The 19,334-nt window shown below is 44.8% G+C and overlaps 15 non-coding genes across 15 annotated transcripts; all 15 read left to right on the top strand.

Moving 5' to 3' along the window:
* The first annotated feature begins 1,049 nt into the window (after positions 1–1,049).
* Positions 1,050–1,131, top strand: trnas-gcu (transfer RNA serine (anticodon GCU)). Its single transcript has one exon. It is a non-coding gene; the product is annotated as a tRNA-Ser (tRNA).
* Positions 1,132–3,059: 1,928 nt separating this feature from the next.
* On the top strand, positions 3,060–3,148 carry trnar-ucg (transfer RNA arginine (anticodon UCG)). The gene is given in 2 exon segments: positions 3,060–3,096; positions 3,113–3,148. It is a non-coding gene; the product is annotated as a tRNA-Arg (tRNA).
* A 245-nt stretch (positions 3,149–3,393) lies between these two features.
* Positions 3,394–3,475, top strand: trnas-gcu (transfer RNA serine (anticodon GCU)). Its single transcript has one exon. It is a non-coding gene; the product is annotated as a tRNA-Ser (tRNA).
* A 1,928-nt stretch (positions 3,476–5,403) lies between these two features.
* On the top strand, positions 5,404–5,492 carry trnar-ucg (transfer RNA arginine (anticodon UCG)). Its single transcript is given in 2 exon segments — positions 5,404–5,440; positions 5,457–5,492. It is a non-coding gene; the product is annotated as a tRNA-Arg (tRNA).
* Positions 5,493–5,737: 245 nt separating this feature from the next.
* On the top strand, positions 5,738–5,819 carry trnas-gcu (transfer RNA serine (anticodon GCU)). Its single transcript has one exon. It is a non-coding gene; the product is annotated as a tRNA-Ser (tRNA).
* A 1,928-nt stretch (positions 5,820–7,747) lies between these two features.
* trnar-ucg (transfer RNA arginine (anticodon UCG)) lies at positions 7,748–7,837 on the top strand. Its single transcript is given in 2 exon segments — positions 7,748–7,784; positions 7,801–7,837. It is a non-coding gene; the product is annotated as a tRNA-Arg (tRNA).
* Positions 7,838–8,081: 244 nt separating this feature from the next.
* On the top strand, positions 8,082–8,163 carry trnas-gcu (transfer RNA serine (anticodon GCU)). Its single transcript has one exon. It is a non-coding gene; the product is annotated as a tRNA-Ser (tRNA).
* A 1,928-nt stretch (positions 8,164–10,091) lies between these two features.
* On the top strand, positions 10,092–10,180 carry trnar-ucg (transfer RNA arginine (anticodon UCG)). The gene is given in 2 exon segments: positions 10,092–10,128; positions 10,145–10,180. It is a non-coding gene; the product is annotated as a tRNA-Arg (tRNA).
* A 245-nt stretch (positions 10,181–10,425) lies between these two features.
* On the top strand, positions 10,426–10,507 carry trnas-gcu (transfer RNA serine (anticodon GCU)). Its single transcript has one exon. It is a non-coding gene; the product is annotated as a tRNA-Ser (tRNA).
* A 1,928-nt stretch (positions 10,508–12,435) lies between these two features.
* Positions 12,436–12,525, top strand: trnar-ucg (transfer RNA arginine (anticodon UCG)). Its single transcript is given in 2 exon segments — positions 12,436–12,472; positions 12,489–12,525. It is a non-coding gene; the product is annotated as a tRNA-Arg (tRNA).
* Positions 12,526–12,769: 244 nt separating this feature from the next.
* On the top strand, positions 12,770–12,851 carry trnas-gcu (transfer RNA serine (anticodon GCU)). The gene has a single exon. It is a non-coding gene; the product is annotated as a tRNA-Ser (tRNA).
* A 1,928-nt stretch (positions 12,852–14,779) lies between these two features.
* Positions 14,780–14,868, top strand: trnar-ucg (transfer RNA arginine (anticodon UCG)). Its single transcript is given in 2 exon segments — positions 14,780–14,816; positions 14,833–14,868. It is a non-coding gene; the product is annotated as a tRNA-Arg (tRNA).
* Positions 14,869–15,113: 245 nt separating this feature from the next.
* trnas-gcu (transfer RNA serine (anticodon GCU)) lies at positions 15,114–15,195 on the top strand. Its single transcript has one exon. It is a non-coding gene; the product is annotated as a tRNA-Ser (tRNA).
* A 1,928-nt stretch (positions 15,196–17,123) lies between these two features.
* trnar-ucg (transfer RNA arginine (anticodon UCG)) lies at positions 17,124–17,213 on the top strand. The gene is given in 2 exon segments: positions 17,124–17,160; positions 17,177–17,213. It is a non-coding gene; the product is annotated as a tRNA-Arg (tRNA).
* Positions 17,214–17,457: 244 nt separating this feature from the next.
* trnas-gcu (transfer RNA serine (anticodon GCU)) lies at positions 17,458–17,539 on the top strand. Its single transcript has one exon. It is a non-coding gene; the product is annotated as a tRNA-Ser (tRNA).
* The last annotated feature ends 1,795 nt before the right edge of the window (positions 17,540–19,334 follow it).

The raw sequence follows: 19,334 nt of genomic DNA, 5'->3' as shown, positions 1-19,334 counted from the left end.
TCCGTGTCCCTTTTAAGGGGATTTGCTGTCTGTTCAAGATCATTCTCTGTCTCTGTAAAATGGTGTGCTATCAGACCCTCATCATTCTGTGTCTGTTTCAAAGGGATGTGCTGTCTGTCCCGGATTTCCAATTTGAAATTTCAAAACCTGCCTTTGGAGGTTAAGGAATATTAGTTTGTTTGTGTGTTTCAGACTGGGCTGGTTTTACGTCCTTCCCTCCCTCCTTGTCTATCACCTGTGGCTTCAATAACAGTCTCTGCGCCGCGTGGTCCTGAGCCCCACTGCACAATTGCCTTCAGGGATGATCGAAATCTCACTTTATTCTTTTAAACGGGAACTGCTGTGAATCAAGGGTCATTCTGCATCTGGGTAAAAGGGATAACCTTGCAATCCCGGATCATTCTGTGTCTGTTTAAATGGGCTGGTTGCCAGTTCCGGTTCATAATCTTTCCCTTTAAAACGGATTTTCTCATAAACCCGGGTCATCCTGTATTGTTTGAGAAGGAGTATGATTTCAGCTGCAATGACCGAATTGTTAAACTATAGTGTTCCAATTTACATTGGGGTTGCCTGCGCCGGTGCGCACCCAGATCGCAGTGCATCTGTTCATTCACTCGAAATATGCTCATCTTTTCCTAAATCCACTTCTTGATATTGCAGTTGCCCCGAATTTGCTCGCAATATATACAACAACACAATGAATGTTGCTGGCAGCTGCAGCGTGGCCTAATGGATAAGGCGTCTGACTTCGATAACAACCGCAAAGTTATCAGAAGATTGCAGGTTCGAGTCCTGCCGCGGTCAACTTAGCTCGCTACGAGACATTTTATATTCTTTGTTGTGATTCTGCCGAGAAACCAACCATCTCTTCCAGTCACTCACCTGAAGTGAAGGAAGGCTGTTTGCTCAAAGAATCTCATGGCAAGTTTTCATCATTGTCGATCTGCATGCACGGGCAGAGCAAGCTGTGAAGTGGACTTTCTTGCACATTATTTCTGTTTGGATACAAAAAGCAGGAGATTGAATGGCTGACGATATCTTATAGCAGAGACGAGGTGGCCGAGAGGTTAAGGCGATGGACTGCTAATCCATTGTGCTCTGCACGCATGGGTTCGAATCCCATTCTCGTCGTCGTTGGCTTGCAGCTTAAACACTTTTTGACATTCACATTGAACCGAATCGCCAAATTCCCCTTTTACTTACAGGGATGCTGTACTTTCCTCATGTCATGTCTCAAATTAATAATATATTCGTCAAAAGGAGAACAGTTGCAGTACAATGGCGAGGGGCACTAATTAGATAGGTATCTGAGAGACAGCACATGCACGATGTGCCATAATATCATTTCTCACCACCGTCAGAATCTGAGAGCTGCGCTTTTCACTGTCGGCGGCTCGTTGGTCCACGATTATGATTATCCCTTCGGAATGATCACATTTGAAATGCGAGAGTCACGGGCCAAATCCCGGACGTGCCCCGCCATGTTTTACTCAAATTTCCGCTTCTAACAGCCGCTCGACATGTGAGAAAACAGACGTTTTTCACGTTAAAACGTGTGATTTTACGCCGATGTTCCCTCAGCATCCAAATCCCAGAGCAAAGTGAAACCCGCCAAACTGAGTAAAGTTAAAATATCTCAGAGGTACTCGGCTCTGTGACTCGTTGGATAACCGAAAGCCTTGTTTGGTTCCGGCCGATACTTGATCAGTATATCTTCCTGTCTGTACGCATAAGTTCACCTCAATTGGGATAAGCATACATTCAGCGTCAATCTCCACCTCTGCCCTGAATATGAGTGCGTCCTGGTTCTCTAGAGCTGAAAAGATGAGAGAAGCTGCTTTTTGAATTCGTCCCTTGGCTGCCGACTTCAAAGCATACAGGAAATCAATCCGGGCTGGCAAAGCTGCCTGGTCTGATTAAAAGGCGGTGACAGCCTATATTGTAAGCATGTTCTCGTCTTCTGGCCTCAACATTAGGTTCAACGTATCGGATGATAAGCACCGCTCCTATTGTCTGTTAATAGTTCTGCTATTCCCACTAACACTTCCTCTGGACCATCCTTTGTTACGTTATTGCCCGATTACCACCCACTTTGCCTTTCTCCATTGTGCCATGTATTATTTAATCACTCCTTCGTTCCGCTGCATCACAAACGTTCCCATTTGACATTTCTCGCTGCGTATTTTTTCCAGGCGCTATTTTTGTTGAAAACATATGTAATCTTTAACTTTTTCCTGAAATATCGGAATTATTATCCGACAGAACGTGAAACCGGATTCTTCCTCCACAAAATCTGCACGACCTGCCGAGTTTTACATATTTATCTGTTTTTATTCATTCTATTTCCGTGTCCCTTTTAAGGGGATTTGCTGTCTGTTCAAGATCATTCTCTGTCTCTGTAAAATGGTGTGCTATCAGACCCTCATCATTCTGTGTCTGTTTCAAAGGGATGTGCTGTCTGTCCCGGATTTCCAATTTGAAATTTCAAAACCTGCCTTTGGAGGTTAAGGAATATTAGTTTGTTTGTGTGTTTCAGACTGGGCTGGTTTTACGTCCTTCCCTCCCTCCTTGTCTATCACCTGTGGCTTCAATAACAGTCTCTGCGCCGCGTGGTCCTGAGCCCCACTGCACAATTGCCTTCAGGGATGATCGAAATCTCACTTTATTCTTTTAAACGGGAACTGCTGTCAGTCAAGGGTCATTCTGCATCTGGGTAAAAGGGATGTCCTTGCAATCCCGGATCATTCTGTGTCTGTTTAAATGGGCTGGTTGTCAGTTCCGGTTCATAATCTTTCCCTTTAAAACGGATTTTCTCATAAACCCGGGTCATCCTGTATTGTTTGAGAAGGAGTATGATTTCAGCTGCAATGACCGAATTGTTAAACTATAGTGTTCCAATTTACATTGGGGTTGCCTGCGCCGGTGCGCACCCAGATCGCAGTGCATCTGTTCATTCACTCGAAATATGCTCATCTTTTCCTAAATCCACTCCTTGATATTGCAGTTGCCCCGAATTTGCTCGCAATATATACAACAACACAATGAATGTTGCTGGCAGCGGCCGCGTGGCCTAATGGATAAGGCGTCTGACTTCGATGACAACCGCAAAGTTATCAGAAGATTGCAGGTTCGAGTCCTGCCGCGGTCAACTTAGCTCGCTACGAGACATTTTATATTCTTTCTTGTGATTCTGCCGAGAAACCAACCATCTCTTCCAGTCACTCACCTGAAGTGAAGGAAGGCTGTTTGCTCAAAGAATCTCATGGCAAGTTTTCATCATTGTCGATCTGCATGCACGGGCAGAGCAAGCTGTGAAGTGGACTTTCTTGCACATTATTTCTGTTTGGATACAAAAAGCAGGAGATTGAATGGCTGACGATATCTTATAGCAGAGACGAGGTGGCCGAGTGGTTAAGGCGATGGACTGCTAATCCATTGTGCTCTGCACGCATGGGTTCGAATCCCATTCTCGTCGTCGTTGGCTTGCAGCTTAAACACTTTTTGACATTCACATTGAACCGAATCGCCAAATTCCCCTTTTACTTACAGGGATGCTGTACTTTCCTCATGTCATGTCTCAAATTAATAATATATTCGTCAAAAGGAGAACAGTTGCAGTACAATGGCGAGGGGCACTAATTAGATAGGTATCTGAGAGACAGCACATGCACGATGGGCCATAATATCATTTCTCACCACCGTCAGAATCTGAGAGCTGCGCTTTTCACTGTCGGCGGCTCGTTGGTCCACGGTTATAATTCTCCCTTCGGAATGATCACATTTGAAATGCGAGAGTCACGGGCCAAATCCCGGACGAGCCCCGCCATGTTTTACTCAAATTTCCGCTTCTAACAGCCGCTCGACATGTGAGAAAACAGACGTATTTCACGTTAAAACGTGTGATTTTACGCCGATGTTCCCTCAGCATCCAAATCCCAGAGCAAAGTGAAACCCGCCAAACTGAGTAAAGTTAAAATATCTCAGAGGTACTCGGCTCTGTGACTCGTTGGATAACCGAAAGCCTTGTTTGGTTCCGGCCGATACTTGATCAGTATATCTTCCTGTCTGTACGCATAAGTTCACCTCAATTGGGATAAGCATACATTCAGCGTCAATCTCCACCTCTGCCCTGAATATGAGTGCGTCCTGGTTCTCTAGAGCTGAAAAGATGAGAGAAGCTGCTTTTTGAATTCGTCCCTTGGCTGCCGACTTCAAAGCATACAGGAAATCAATCCGGGCTGGCAAAGCTGCCTGGTCTGATTAAAAGGCGGTGACAGCCTATATTGTAAGCATGTTCTCGTCTTCTGGCCTCAACATTAGGTTCAACGTATCGGATGATAAGCACCGCTCCTATTGTCTGTTAATGGTTCTGCTATTCCCACTAACACTTCCTCTGGACCATCCTTTGTTACGTTATTGCCCGATTACCACCCACTTTGCCTTTCTCCATTGTGCCATGTATTATTTAATCACTCCTTCGTTCCGCTGCATCACAAACGTTCCCATTTGACATTTCTCGCTGCGGATTTTTTCCAGGCGCTATTTTTGTTGAAAACATATGTAATCTTTAACTTTTTCCTGAAATATCGGAATTATTATCCGACAGAACGTGAAACCGGATTCTTCCTCCACAAAATCTGCACGACCTGCCGAGTTTTACATATTTATCTGTTTTTATTCATTCTATTTCCGTGTCCCTTTTAAGGGGATTTGCTGTCTGTTCAAGATCATTCTCTGTCTCTGTAAAATGGTGTGCTATCAGACCCTCATCATTCTGTGTCTGTTTCAAAGGGATGTGCTGTCTGTCCCGGATTTCCAATTTGAAATTTCAAAACCTGCCTTTGGAGGTTAAGGAATATTAGTTTGTTTGTGTGTTTCAGACTGGGCTGGTTTTACGTCCTTCCCTCCCTCCTTGTCTATCACCTGTGGCTTCAATAACAGTCTCTGCGCCGCGTGGTCCTGAGCCCCACTGCACAATTGCCTTCAGGGATGATCGAAATCTCACTTTATTCTTTTAAACGGGAACTGCTGTCAGTCAAGGGTCATTCTGCATCTGGGTAAAAGGGATGTCCTTGCAATCCCGGATCATTCTGTGTCTGTTTAAATGGGCTGGTTGTCAGTTCCGGTTCATAATCTTTCCCTTTAAAACGGATTTTCTCATAAACCCGGGTCATCCTGTATTGTTTGAGAAGGAGTATGATTTCAGCTGCAATGACCGAATTGTTAAACTATAGTGTTCCAATTTACATTGGGGTTGCCTGCGCCGGTGCGCACCCAGATCGCAGTGCATCTGTTCATTCACTCGAAATATGCTCATCTTTTCCTAAATCCACTCCTTGATATTGCAGTTGCCCCGAATTTGCTCGCAATATATACAACAACACAATGAATGTTGCTGGCAGCGGCCGCGTGGCCTAATGGATAAGGCGTCTGACTTCGATGACAACCGCAAAGTTATCAGAAGATTGCAGGTTCGAGTCCTGCCGCGGTCAACTTAGCTCGCTACGAGACATTTTATATTCTTTCTTGTGATTCTGCCGAGAAACCAACCATCTCTTCCAGTCACTCACCTGAAGTGAAGGAAGGCTGTTTGCTCAAAGAATCTCATGGCAAGTTTTCATCATTGTCGATCTGCATGCACGGGCAGAGCAAGCTGTGAAGTGGACTTTCTTGCACATTATTTCTGTTTGGATACAAAAAGCAGGAGATTGAATGGCTGACGATATCTTATAGCAGAGACGAGGTGGCCGAGAGGTTAAGGCGATGGACTGCTAATCCATTGTGCTCTGCACGCATGGCTTCGAATCCCATTCTCGTCGTCGTTGGCTTGCAGCTTAAACACTTTTTGACATTCACATTGAACCGAATCGCCAAATTCCCCTTTTACTTACAGGGATGCTGTACTTTCCTCATGTCATGTCTCAAATTAATAATATATTCGTCAAAAGGAGAACAGTTGCAGTACAATGGCGAGGGGCACTAATTAGATAGGTATCTGAGAGACAGCACATGCACGATGGGCCATAATATCATTTCTCACCACCGTCAGAATCTGAGAGCTGCGCTTTTCACTGTCGGCGGCTCGTTGGTCCACGGTTATAATTGTCCCTTCGGAATGATCACATTTGAAATGCGAGAGTCACGGGCCAAATCCCGGACGAGCACCGCCATGTTTTACTCAAATTTCCGCTTCTAACAGCCGCTCGACATGTGAGAAAACAGACGTATTTCACGTTAAAACGTGTGATTTTACGCCGATGTTCCCTCAGCATCCAAATCCCAGAGCAAAGTGAAACCCGCCAAACTGAGTAAAGTTAAAATATCTCAGAGGTACTCGGCTCTGTGACTCGTTGGATAACCGAAAGCCTTGTTTGGTTCCGGCCGATACTTGATCAGTATATCTTCCTGTCTGTACGCATAAGTTCACCTCAATTGGGATAAGCATACATTCAGCGTCAATCTCCACCTCTGCCCTGAATATGAGTTCGTCCTGGTTCTCTAGAGCTGAAAAGATGAGAGAAGCTGCTTTTTGAATTCGTCCCTTGGCTGCCGACTTCAAAGCATACAGGAAATCAATCCGGGCTGGCAAAGCTGCCTGGTCTGATTAAAAGGCGGTGACAGCCTATATTGTAAGCATGTTCTCGTCTTCTGGCCTCAACATTAGGTTCAACGTATCGGATGATAAGCACCGCTCCCATTGTCTGGTAATGGTTCTGCTATTCCCACTAACACTTCCTCTGGACCATCCTTTGTTCCGTTATTGCCCGATTACCACCCACTTTGCCTTTCTCCATTGTGCCATGTATTATTTAATCACTCCTTCGTTCCGCTGCATCACAAACGTTCCCATTTGACATTTCTCGCTGCGTATTTTTTCCAGGCGCTATTTTTGTTGAAAACGTCTGTAATCTTTAACTTTTTCCTGAAATATCGGAATTATTATCCGACAGAACGTGAAACCGGATTCTTTATCCACAAAATCTGCACGACCTGCCGAGTTTTACATATTTATCTGTTTTTATTCATTCTATTTCCGTGTCCCTTTTAAGGGGATTTGCTGTCTGTTCAAGATCATTCTCTGTCTCTGTAAAATGGTGTGCTATCAGACCCTCATCATTCTGTGTCTGTTTCAAAGGGATGTGCTGTCTGTCCCGGATTTCCAATTTGAAATTTCAAAACCTGCCTTTGGAGGTTAAGGAATATTAGTTTGTTTGTGTGTTTCAGACTGGGCTGGTTTTACGTCCTTCCCTCCCTCCTTGTCTATCACCTGTGGCTTCAATAACAGTCTCTGCGCCGCGTGGTCCTGAGCCCCACTGCACAATTGCCTTCAGGGATGATCGAAATCTCACTTTATTCTTTTAAACGGGAACTGCTGTCAATCAAGGGTCATTCTGCATCTGGGTAAAAGGGATAACCTTGCAATCCCGGATCATTCTGTGTCTGTTTAAATGGGCTGGTTGCCAGTTCCGGTTCATAATCTTTCCCTTTAAAACGGATTTTCTCATAAACCCGGGTCATCCTGTATTGTTTGAGAAGGAGTATGATTTCAGCTGCAATGACCGAATTGTTAAACTATAGTGTTCCAATTTACATTGGGGTTGCCTGCGCCGGTGCGCACCCAGATCGCAGTGCATCTGTTCATTCACTCGAAATATGCTCATCTTTTCCTAAATCCACTTCTTGATATTGCAGTTGCCCCGAATTTGCTCGCAATATATACAACAACACAATGAATGTTGCTGGCAGCTGCCGCGTGGCCTAATGGATAAGGCGTCTGACTTCGATGACAACCGCAAAGTTATCAGAAGATTGCAGGTTCGAGTCCTGCCGCGGTCAACTTAGCTCGCTACGAGACATTTTATATTCTTTGTTGTGATTCTGCCGAGAAACCAACCATCTCTTCCAGTCACTCACCTGAAGTGAAGGAAGGCTGTTTGCTCAAAGAATCTCATGGCAAGTTTTCATCATTGTCGATCTGCATGCACGGGCAGAGCAAGCTGTGAAGTGGACTTTCTTGCACATTATTTCTGTTTGGATACAAAAAGCAGGAGATTGAATGGCTGACGATATCTTATAGCAGAGACGAGGTGGCCGAGAGGTTAAGGCGATGGACTGCTAATCCATTGTGCTCTGCACGCATGGGTTCGAATCCCATTCTCGTCGTCGTTGGCTTGCAGCTTAAACACTTTTTGACATTCACATTGAACCGAATCGCCAAATTCCCCTTTTACTTACAGGGATGCTGTACTTTCCTCATGTCATGTCTCAAATTAATAATATATTCGTCAAAAGGAGAACAGTTGCAGTACAATGGCGAGGGGCACTAATTAGATAGGTATCTGAGAGACAGCACATGCACGATGTGCCATAATATCATTTCTCACCACCGTCAGAATCTGAGAGCTGCGCTTTTCACTGTCGGCGGCTCGTTGGTCCACGATTATGATTATCCCTTCGGAATGATCACATTTGAAATGCGAGAGTCACGGGCCAAATCCCGGACGAGCCCCGCCATGTTTTACTCAAATTTCCGCTTCTAACAGCCGCTCGACATGTGAGAAAACAGACGTTTTTCACGTTAAAACGTGTGATTTTACGCCGATGTTCCCTCAGCATCCAAATCCCAGAGCAAAGTGAAACCCGCCAAACTGAGTAAAGTTAAAATATCTCAGAGGTACTCGGCTCTGTGACTCGTTGGATAACCGAAAGCCTTGTTTGGTTCCGGCCGATACTTGATCAGTATATCTTCCTGTCTGTACGCATAAGTTCACCTCAATTGGGATAAGCATACATTCAGCGTCAATCTCCACCTCTGCCCTGAATATGAGTGCGTCCTGGTTCTCTAGAGCTGAAAAGATGAGAGAAGCTGCTTTTTGAATTCGTCCCTTGGCTGCCGACTTCAAAGCATACAGGAAATCAATCCGGGCTGGCAAAGCTGCCTGGTCTGATTAAAAGGCGGTGACAGCCTATATTGTAAGCATGTTCTCGTCTTCTGGCCTCAACATTAGGTTCAACGTATCGGATGATAAGCACCGCTCCTATTGTCTGTTAATGGTTCTGCTATTCCCACTAACACTTCCTCTGGACCATCCTTTGTTACGTTATTGCCCGATTACCACCCACTTTGCCTTTCTCCATTGTGCCATGTATTATTTAATCACTCCTTCGTTCCGCTGCATCACAAACGTTCCCATTTGACATTTCTCGCTGCGTATTTTTTCCAGGCGCTATTTTTGTTGAAAACATATGTAATCTTTAACTTTTTCCTGAAATATCGGAATTATTATCCGACAGAACGTGAAACCGGATTCTTCCTCCACAAAATCTGCACGACCTGCCGAGTTTTACATATTTATCTGTTTTTATTCATTCTATTTCCGTGTCCCTTTTAAGGGGATTTGCTGTCTGTTCAAGATCATTCTCTGTCTCTGTAAAATGGTGTGCTATCAGACCCTCATCATTCTGTGTCTGTTTCAAAGGGATGTGCTGTCTGTCCCGGATTTCCAATTTGAAATTTCAAAACCTGCCTTTGGAGGTTAAGGAATATTAGTTTGTTTGTGTGTTTCAGACTGGGCTGGTTTTACGTCCTTCCCTCCCTCCTTGTCTATCACCTGTGGCTTCAATAACAGTCTCTGCGCCGCGTGGTCCTGAGCCCCACTGCACAATTGCCTTCAGGGATGATCGAAATCTCACTTTATTCTTTTAAACGGGAACTGCTGTCAGTCAAGGGTCATTCTGCATCTGGGTAAAAGGGATGTCCTTGCAATCCCGGATCATTCTGTGTCTGTTTAAATGGGCTGGTTGTCAGTTCCGGTTCATAATCTTTCCCTTTAAAACGGATTTTCTCATAAACCCGGGTCATCCTGTATTGTTTGAGAAGGAGTATGATTTCAGCTGCAATGACCGAATTGTTAAACTATAGTGTTCCAATTTACATTGGGGTTGCCTGCGCCGGTGCGCACCCAGATCGCAGTGCATCTGTTCATTCACTCGAAATATGCTCATCTTTTCCTAAATCCACTCCTTGATATTGCAGTTGCCCCGAATTTGCTCGCAATATATACAACAACACAATGAATGTTGGTGGCAGCGGCCGCGTGGCCTAATGGATAAGGCGTCTGACTTCGATGACAACCGCAAAGTTATCAGAAGATTGCAGGTTCGAGTCCTGCCGCGGTCAACTTAGCTCGCTACGAGACATTTTATATTCTTTCTTGTGATTCTGCCGAGAAACCAACCATCTCTTCCAGTCACTCACCTGAAGTGAAGGAAGGCTGTTTGCTCAAAGAATCTCATGGCAAGTTTTCATCATTGTCGATCTGCATGCACGGGCAGAGCAAGCTGTGAAGTGGACTTTCTTGCACATTATTTCTGTTTGGATACAAAAAGCAGGAGATTGAATGGCTGACGATATCTTATAGCAGAGACGAGGTGGCCGAGAGGTTAAGGCGATGGACTGCTAATCCATTGTGCTCTGCACGCATGGCTTCGAATCCCATTCTCGTCGTCGTTGGCTTGCAGCTTAAACACTTTTTGACATTCACATTGAACCGAATCGCCAAATTCCCCTTTTACTTACAGGGATGCTGTACTTTCCTCATGTCATGTCTCAAATTAATAATATATTCGTCAAAAGGAGAACAGTTGCAGTACAATGGCGAGGGGCACTAATTAGATAGGTATCTGAGAGACAGCACATGCACGATGGGCCATAATATCATTTCTCACCACCGTCAGAATCTGAGAGCTGCGCTTTTCACTGTCGGCGGCTCGTTGGTCCACGGTTATAATTCTCCCTTCGGAATGATCACATTTGAAATGCGAGAGTCACGGGCCAAATCCCGGACGAGCCCCGCCATGTTTTACTCAAATTTCCGCTTCTAACAGCCGCTCGACATGTGAGAAAACAGACGTATTTCACGTTAAAACGTGTGATTTTACGCCGATGTTCCCTCAGCATCCAAATCCCAGAGCAAAGTGAAACCCGCCAAACTGAGTAAAGTTAAAATATCTCAGAGGTACTCGGCTCTGTGACTCGTTGGATAACCGAAAGCCTTGTTTGGTTCCGGCCGATACTTGATCAGTATATCTTCCTGTCTGTACGCATAAGTTCACCTCAATTGGGATAAGCATACATTCAGCGTCAATCTCCACCTCTGCCCTGAATATGAGTTCGTCCTGGTTCTCTAGAGCTGAAAAGATGAGAGAAGCTGCTTTTTGAATTCGTCCCTTGGCTGCCGACTTCAAAGCATACAGGAAATCAATCCGGGCTGGCAAAGCTGCCTGGTCTGATTAAAAGGCGGTGACAGCCTATATTGTAAGCATGTTCTCGTCTTCTGGCCTCAACATTAGGTTCAACGTATCGGATGATAAGCACCGCTCCCATTGTCTGGTAATGGTTCTGCTATTCCCACTAACACTTCCTCTGGACCATCCTTTGTTCCGTTATTGCCCGATTACCACCCACTTTGCCTTTCTCCATTGTGCCATGTATTATTTAATCACTCCTTCGTTCCGCTGCATCACAAACGTTCCCATTTGACATTTCTCGCTGCGTATTTTTTCCAGGCGCTATTTTTGTTGAAAACGTCTGTAATCTTTAACTTTTTCCTGAAATATCGGAATTATTATCCGACAGAACGTGAAACCGGATTCTTTATCCACAAAATCTGCACGACCTGCCGAGTTTTACATATTTATCTGTTTTTATTCATTCTATTTCCGTGTCCCTTTTAAGGGGATTTGCTGTCTGTTCAAGATCATTCTCTGTCTCTGTAAAATGGTGTGCTATCAGACCCTCATCATTCTGTGTCTGTTTCAAAGGGATGTGCTGTCTGTCCCGGATTTCCAATTTGAAATTTCAAAACCTGCCTTTGGAGGTTAAGGAATATTAGTTTGTTTGTGTGTTTCAGACTGGGCTGGTTTTACGTCCTTCCCTCCCTCCTTGTCTATCACCTGTGGCTTCAATAACAGTCTCTGCGCCGCGTGGTCCTGAGCCCCACTGCACAATTGCCTTCAGGGATGATCGAAATCTCACTTTATTCTTTTAAACGGGAACTGCTGTCAATCAAGGGTCATTCTGCATCTGGGTAAAAGGGATAACCTTGCAATCCCGGATCATTCTGTGTCTGTTTAAATGGGCTGGTTGCCAGTTCCGGTTCATAATCTTTCCCTTTAAAACGGATTTTCTCATAAACCCGGGTCATCCTGTATTGTTTGAGAAGGAGTATGATTTCAGCTGCAATGACCGAATTGTTAAACTATAGTGTTCCAATTTACATTGGGGTTGCCTGCGCCGGTGCGCACCCAGATCGCAGTGCATCTGTTCATTCACTCGAAATATGCTCATCTTTTCCTAAATCCACTTCTTGATATTGCAGTTGCCCCGAATTTGCTCGCAATATATACAACAACACAATGAATGTTGCTGGCAGCTGCCGCGTGGCCTAATGGATAAGGCGTCTGACTTCGATGACAACCGCAAAGTTATCAGAAGATTGCAGGTTCGAGTCCTGCCGCGGTCAACTTAGCTCGCTACGAGACATTTTATATTCTTTGTTGTGATTCTGCCGAGAAACCAACCATCTCTTCCAGTCACTCACCTGAAGTGAAGGAAGGCTGTTTGCTCAAAGAATCTCATGGCAAGTTTTCATCATTGTCGATCTGCATGCACGGGCAGAGCAAGCTGTGAAGTGGACTTTCTTGCACATTATTTCTGTTTGGATACAAAAAGCAGGAGATTGAATGGCTGACGATATCTTATAGCAGAGACGAGGTGGCCGAGAGGTTAAGGCGATGGACTGCTAATCCATTGTGCTCTGCACGCATGGGTTCGAATCCCATTCTCGTCGTCGTTGGCTTGCAGCTTAAACACTTTTTGACATTCACATTGAACCGAATCGCCAAATTCCCCTTTTACTTACAGGGATGCTGTACTTTCCTCATGTCATGTCTCAAATTAATAATATATTCGTCAAAAGGAGAACAGTTGCAGTACAATGGCGAGGGGCACTAATTAGATAGGTATCTGAGAGACAGCACATGCACGATGTGCCATAATATCATTTCTCACCACCGTCAGAATCTGAGAGCTGCGCTTTTCACTGTCGGCGGCTCGTTGGTCCACGATTATGATTATCCCTTCGGAATGATCACATTTGAAATGCGAGAGTCACGGGCCAAATCCCGGACGAGCCCCGCCATGTTTTACTCAAATTTCCGCTTCTAACAGCCGCTCGACATGTGAGAAAACAGACGTTTTTCACGTTAAAACGTGTGATTTTACGCCGATGTTCCCTCAGCATCCAAATCCCAGAGCAAAGTGAAACCCGCCAAACTGAGTAAAGTTAAAATATCTCAGAGGTACTCGGCTCTGTGACTCGTTGGATAACCGAAAGCCTTGTTTGGTTCCGGCCGATACTTGATCAGTATATCTTCCTGTCTGTACGCATAAGTTCACCTCAATTGGGATAAGCATACATTCAGCGTCAATCTCCACCTCTGCCCTGAATATGAGTGCGTCCTGGTTCTCTAGAGCTGAAAAGATGAGAGAAGCTGCTTTTTGAATTCGTCCCTTGGCTGCCGACTTCAAAGCATACAGGAAATCAATCCGGGCTGGCAAAGCTGCCTGGTCTGATTAAAAGGCGGTGACAGCCTATATTGTAAGCATGTTCTCGTCTTCTGGCCTCAACATTAGGTTCAACGTATCGGATGATAAGCACCGCTCCTATTGTCTGTTAATGGTTCTGCTATTCCCACTAACACTTCCTCTGGACCATCCTTTGTTACGTTATTGCCCGATTACCACCCACTTTGCCTTTCTCCATTGTGCCATGTATTATTTAATCACTCCTTCGTTCCGCTGCATCACAAACGTTCCCATTTGACATTTCTCGCTGCGTATTTTTTCCAGGCGCTATTTTTGTTGAAAACATATGTAATCTTTAACTTTTTCCTGAAATATCGGAATTATTATCCGACAGAACGTGAAACCGGATTCTTCCTCCACAAAATCTGCACGACCTGCCGAGTTTTACATATTTATCTGTTTTTATTCATTCTATTTCCGTGTCCCTTTTAAGGGGATTTGCTGTCTGTTCAAGATCATTCTCTGTCTCTGTAAAATGGTGTGCTATCAGACCCTCATCATTCTGTGTCTGTTTCAAAGGGATGTGCTGTCTGTCCCGGATTTCCAATTTGAAATTTCAAAACCTGCCTTTGGAGGTTAAGGAATATTAGTTTGTTTGTGTGTTTCAGACTGGGCTGGTTTTACGTCCTTCCCTCCCTCCTTGTCTATCACCTGTGGCTTCAATAACAGTCTCTGCGCCGCGTGGTCCTGAGCCCCACTGCACAATTGCCTTCAGGGATGATCGAAATCTCACTTTATTCTTTTAAACGGGAACTGCTGTCAGTCAAGGGTCATTCTGCATCTGGGTAAAAGGGATGTCCTTGCAATCCCGGATCATTCTGTGTCTGTTTAAATGGGCTGGTTGTCAGTTCCGGTTCATAATCTTTCCCTTTAAAACGGATTTTCTCATAAACCCGGGTCATCCTGTATTGTTTGAGAAGGAGTATGATTTCAGCTGCAATGACCGAATTGTTAAACTATAGTGTTCCAATTTACATTGGGGTTGCCTGCGCCGGTGCGCACCCAGATCGCAGTGCATCTGTTCATTCACTCGAAATATGCTCATCTTTTCCTAAATCCACTCCTTGATATTGCAGTTGCCCCGAATTTGCTCGCAATATATACAACAACACAATGAATGTTGCTGGCAGCGGCCGCGTGGCCTAATGGATAAGGCGTCTGACTTCGATGACAACCGCAAAGTTATCAGAAGATTGCAGGTTCGAGTCCTGCCGCGGTCAACTTAGCTCGCTACGAGACATTTTATATTCTTTCTTGTGATTCTGCCGAGAAACCAACCATCTCTTCCAGTCACTCACCTGAAGTGAAGGAAGGCTGTTTGCTCAAAGAATCTCATGGCAAGTTTTCATCATTGTCGATCTGCATGCACGGGCAGAGCAAGCTGTGAAGTGGACTTTCTTGCACATTATTTCTGTTTGGATACAAAAAGCAGGAGATTGAATGGCTGACGATATCTTATAGCAGAGACGAGGTGGCCGAGAGGTTAAGGCGATGGACTGCTAATCCATTGTGCTCTGCACGCATGGCTTCGAATCCCATTCTCGTCGTCGTTGGCTTGCAGCTTAAACACTTTTTGACATTCACATTGAACCGAATCGCCAAATTCCCCTTTTACTTACAGGGATGCTGTACTTTCCTCATGTCATGTCTCAAATTAATAATATATTCGTCAAAAGGAGAACAGTTGCAGTACAATGGCGAGGGGCACTAATTAGATAGGTATCTGAGAGACAGCACATGCACGATGGGCCATAATATCATTTCTCACCACCGTCAGAATCTGAGAGCTGCGCTTTTCACTGTCGGCGGCTCGTTGGTCCACGGTTATAATTCTCCCTTCGGAATGATCACATTTGAAATGCGAGAGTCACGGGCCAAATCCCGGACGAGCCCCGCCATGTTTTACTCAAATTTCCGCTTCTAACAGCCGCTCGACATGTGAGAAAACAGACGTATTTCACGTTAAAACGTGTGATTTTACGCCGATGTTCCCTCAGCATCCAAATCCCAGAGCAAAGTGAAACCCGCCAAACTGAGTAAAGTTAAAATATCTCAGAGGTACTCGGCTCTGTGACTCGTTGGATAACCGAAAGCCTTGTTTGGTTCCGGCCGATACTTGATCAGTATATCTTCCTGTCTGTACGCATAAGTTCACCTCAATTGGGATAAGCATACATTCAGCGTCAATCTCCACCTCTGCCCTGAATATGAGTTCGTCCTGGTTCTCTAGAGCTGAAAAGATGAGAGAAGCTGCTTTTTGAATTCGTCCCTTGGCTGCCGACTTCAAAGCATACAGGAAATCAATCCGGGCTGGCAAAGCTGCCTGGTCTGATTAAAAGGCGGTGACAGCCTATATTGTAAGCATGTTCTCGTCTTCTGGCCTCAACATTAGGTTCAACGTATCGGATGATAAGCACCGCTCCCATTGTCTGGTAATGGTTCTGCTATTCCCACTAACACTTCCTCTGGACCATCCTTTGTTCCGTTATTGCCCGATTACCACCCACTTTGCCTTTCTCCATTGTGCCATGTATTATTTAATCACTCCTTCGTTCCGCTGCATCACAAACGTTCCCATTTGACATTTCTCGCTGCGTATTTTTTCCAGGCGCTATTTTTGTTGAAAACGTCTGTAATCTTTAACTTTTTCCTGAAATATCGGAATTATTATCCGACAGAACGTGAAACCGGATTCTTCATCCACAAAATCTGCACGACCTGCCGAGTTTTACATATTTATCTGTTTTTATTCATTCTATTTCCGTGTCCCTTTTAAGGGGATTTGCTGTCTGTTCAAGATCATTCTCTGTCTCTGTAAAATGGTGTGCTATCAGACCCTCATCATTCTGTGTCTGTTTCAAAGGGATGTGCTGTCTGTCCCGGATTTCCAATTTGAAATTTCAAAACCTGCCTTTGGAGGTTAAGGAATATTAGTTTGTTTGTGTGTTTCAGACTGGGCTGGTTTTACGTCCTTCCCTCCCTCCTTGTCTATCACCTGTGGCTTCAATAACAGTCTCTGCGCCGCGTGGTCCTGAGCCCCACTGCACAATTGCCTTCAGGGATGATCGAAATCTCACTTTATTCTTTTAAACGGGAACTGCTGTCAATCAAGGGTCATTCTGCATCTGGGTAAAAGGGATAACCTTGCAATCCCGGATCATTCTGTGTCTGTTTAAATGGGCTGGTTGCCAGTTCCGGTTCATAATCTTTCCCTTTAAAACGGATTTTCTCATAAACCCGGGTCATCCTGTATTGTTTGAGAAGGAGTATGATTTCAGCTGCAATGACCGAATTGTTAAACTATAGTGTTCCAATTTACATTGGGGTTGCCTGCGCCGGTGCGCACCCAGATCGCAGTGCATCTGTTCATTCACTCGAAATATGCTCATCTTTTCCTAAATCCACTTCTTGATATTGCAGTTGCCCCGAATTTGCTCGCAATATATACAACAACACAATGAATGTTGCTGGCAGCTGCCGCGTGGCCTAATGGATAAGGCGTCTGACTTCGATGACAACCGCAAAGTTATCAGAAGATTGCAGGTTCGAGTCCTGCCGCGGTCAACTTAGCTCGCTACGAGACATTTTATATTCTTTGTTGTGATTCTGCCGAGAAACCAACCATCTCTTCCAGTCACTCACCTGAAGTGAAGGAAGGCTGTTTGCTCAAAGAATCTCATGGCAAGTTTTCATCATTGTCGATCTGCATGCACGGGCAGAGCAAGCTGTGAAGTGGACTTTCTTGCACATTATTTCTGTTTGGATACAAAAAGCAGGAGATTGAATGGCTGACGATATCTTATAGCAGAGACGAGGTGGCCGAGAGGTTAAGGCGATGGACTGCTAATCCATTGTGCTCTGCACGCATGGGTTCGAATCCCATTCTCGTCGTCGTTGGCTTGCAGCTTAAACACTTTTTGACATTCACATTGAACCGAATCGCCAAATTCCCCTTTTACTTACAGGGATGCTGTACTTTCCTCATGTCATGTCTCAAATTAATAATATATTCGTCAAAAGGAGAACAGTTGCAGTACAATGGCGAGGGGCACTAATTAGATAGGTATCTGAGAGACAGCACATGCACGATGTGCCATAATATCATTTCTCACCACCGTCAGAATCTGAGAGCTGCGCTTTTCACTGTCGGCGGCTCGTTGGTCCACGATTATGATTATCCCTTCGGAATGATCACATTTGAAATGCGAGAGTCACGGGCCAAATCCCGGACGAGCCCCGCCATGTTTTACTCAAATTTCCGCTTCTAACAGCCGCTCACATGTGAGAAAACAGACGTTTTTCACGTTAAAACGTGTGATTTTACGCCGATGTTCCCTCAGCATCCAAATCCCAGAGCAAAGTGAAACCCGCCAAACTGAGTAAAGTTAAAATATCTCAGAGGTACTCGGCTCTGTGACTCGTTGGATAACCGAAAGCCTTGTTTGGTTCCGGCCGATACTTGATCAGTATATCTTCCTGTCTGTACGCATAAGTTCACCTCAATTGGGATAAGCATACATTCAGCGTCAATCTCCACCTCTGCCCTGAATATGAGTGCGTCCTGGTTCTCTAGAGCTGAAAAGATGAGAGAAGCTGCTTTTTGAATTCGTCCCTTGGCTGCCGACTTCAAAGCATACAGGAAATCAATCCGGGCTGGCAAAGCTGCCTGGTCTGATTAAAAGGCGGTGACAGCCTATATTGTAAGCATGTTCTCGTCTTCTGGCCTCAACATTAGGTTCAACGTATCGGATGATAAGCACCGCTCCTATTGTCTGTTAATGGTTCTGCTATTCCCACTAACACTTCCTCTGGACCATCCTTTGTTACGTTATTGCCCGATTACCACCCACTTTGCCTTTCTCCATTGTGCCATGTATTATTTAATCACTCCTTCGTTCCGCTGCATCACAAACGTTCCCATTTGACATTTCTCGCTGCGTATTTTTTCCAGGCGCTATTTTTGTTGAAAACATATGTAATCTTTAACTTTTTCCTGAAATATCGGAATTATTATCCGACAGAACGTGAAACCGGATTCTTCCTCCACAAAATCTGCACGACCTGCCGAGTTTTACATATTTATCTGTTTTTATTCATTCTATTTCCGTGTCCCTTTTAAGGGGATTTGCTGTCTGTTCAAGATCATTCTCTGTCTCTGTAAAATGGTGTGCTATCAGACCCTCATCATTCTGTGTCTGTTTCAAAGGGATGTGCTGTCTGTCCCGGATTTCCAATTTGAAATTTCAAAACCTGCCTTTGGAGGTTAAGGAATATTAGTTTGTTTGTGTGTTTCAGACTGGGCTGGTTTTACGTCCTTCCCTCCCTCCTTGTCTATCACCTGTGGCTTCAATAACAGTCTCTGCGCCGCGTGGTCCTGAGCCCCACTGCACAATTGCCTTCAGGGATGATCGAAATCTCACTTTATTCTTTTAAACGGGAACTGCTGTCAGTCAAGGGTCATTCTGCATCTGGGTAAAAGGGATGTCCTTGCAATCCCGGATCATTCTGTGTCTGTTTAAATGGGCTGGTTGTCAGTTCCGGTTCATAATCTTTCCCTTTAAAACGGATTTTCTCATAAACCCGGGTCATCCTGTATTGTTTGAGAAGGAGTATGATTTCAGCTGCAATGACCGAATTGTTAAACTATAGTGTTCCAATTTACATTGGGGTTGCCTGCGCCGGTGCG

Source organism: Pristiophorus japonicus, unplaced genomic scaffold (assembly GCF_044704955.1).
Source record: "Pristiophorus japonicus isolate sPriJap1 unplaced genomic scaffold, sPriJap1.hap1 HAP1_SCAFFOLD_73, whole genome shotgun sequence".
Classification (NCBI taxonomy): Eukaryota; Metazoa; Chordata; class Chondrichthyes; family Pristiophoridae; genus Pristiophorus; species Pristiophorus japonicus.
Note: the sequence above shows the minus strand (reverse complement) of the source record. Positions and strands in the feature narration are given on the sequence as shown.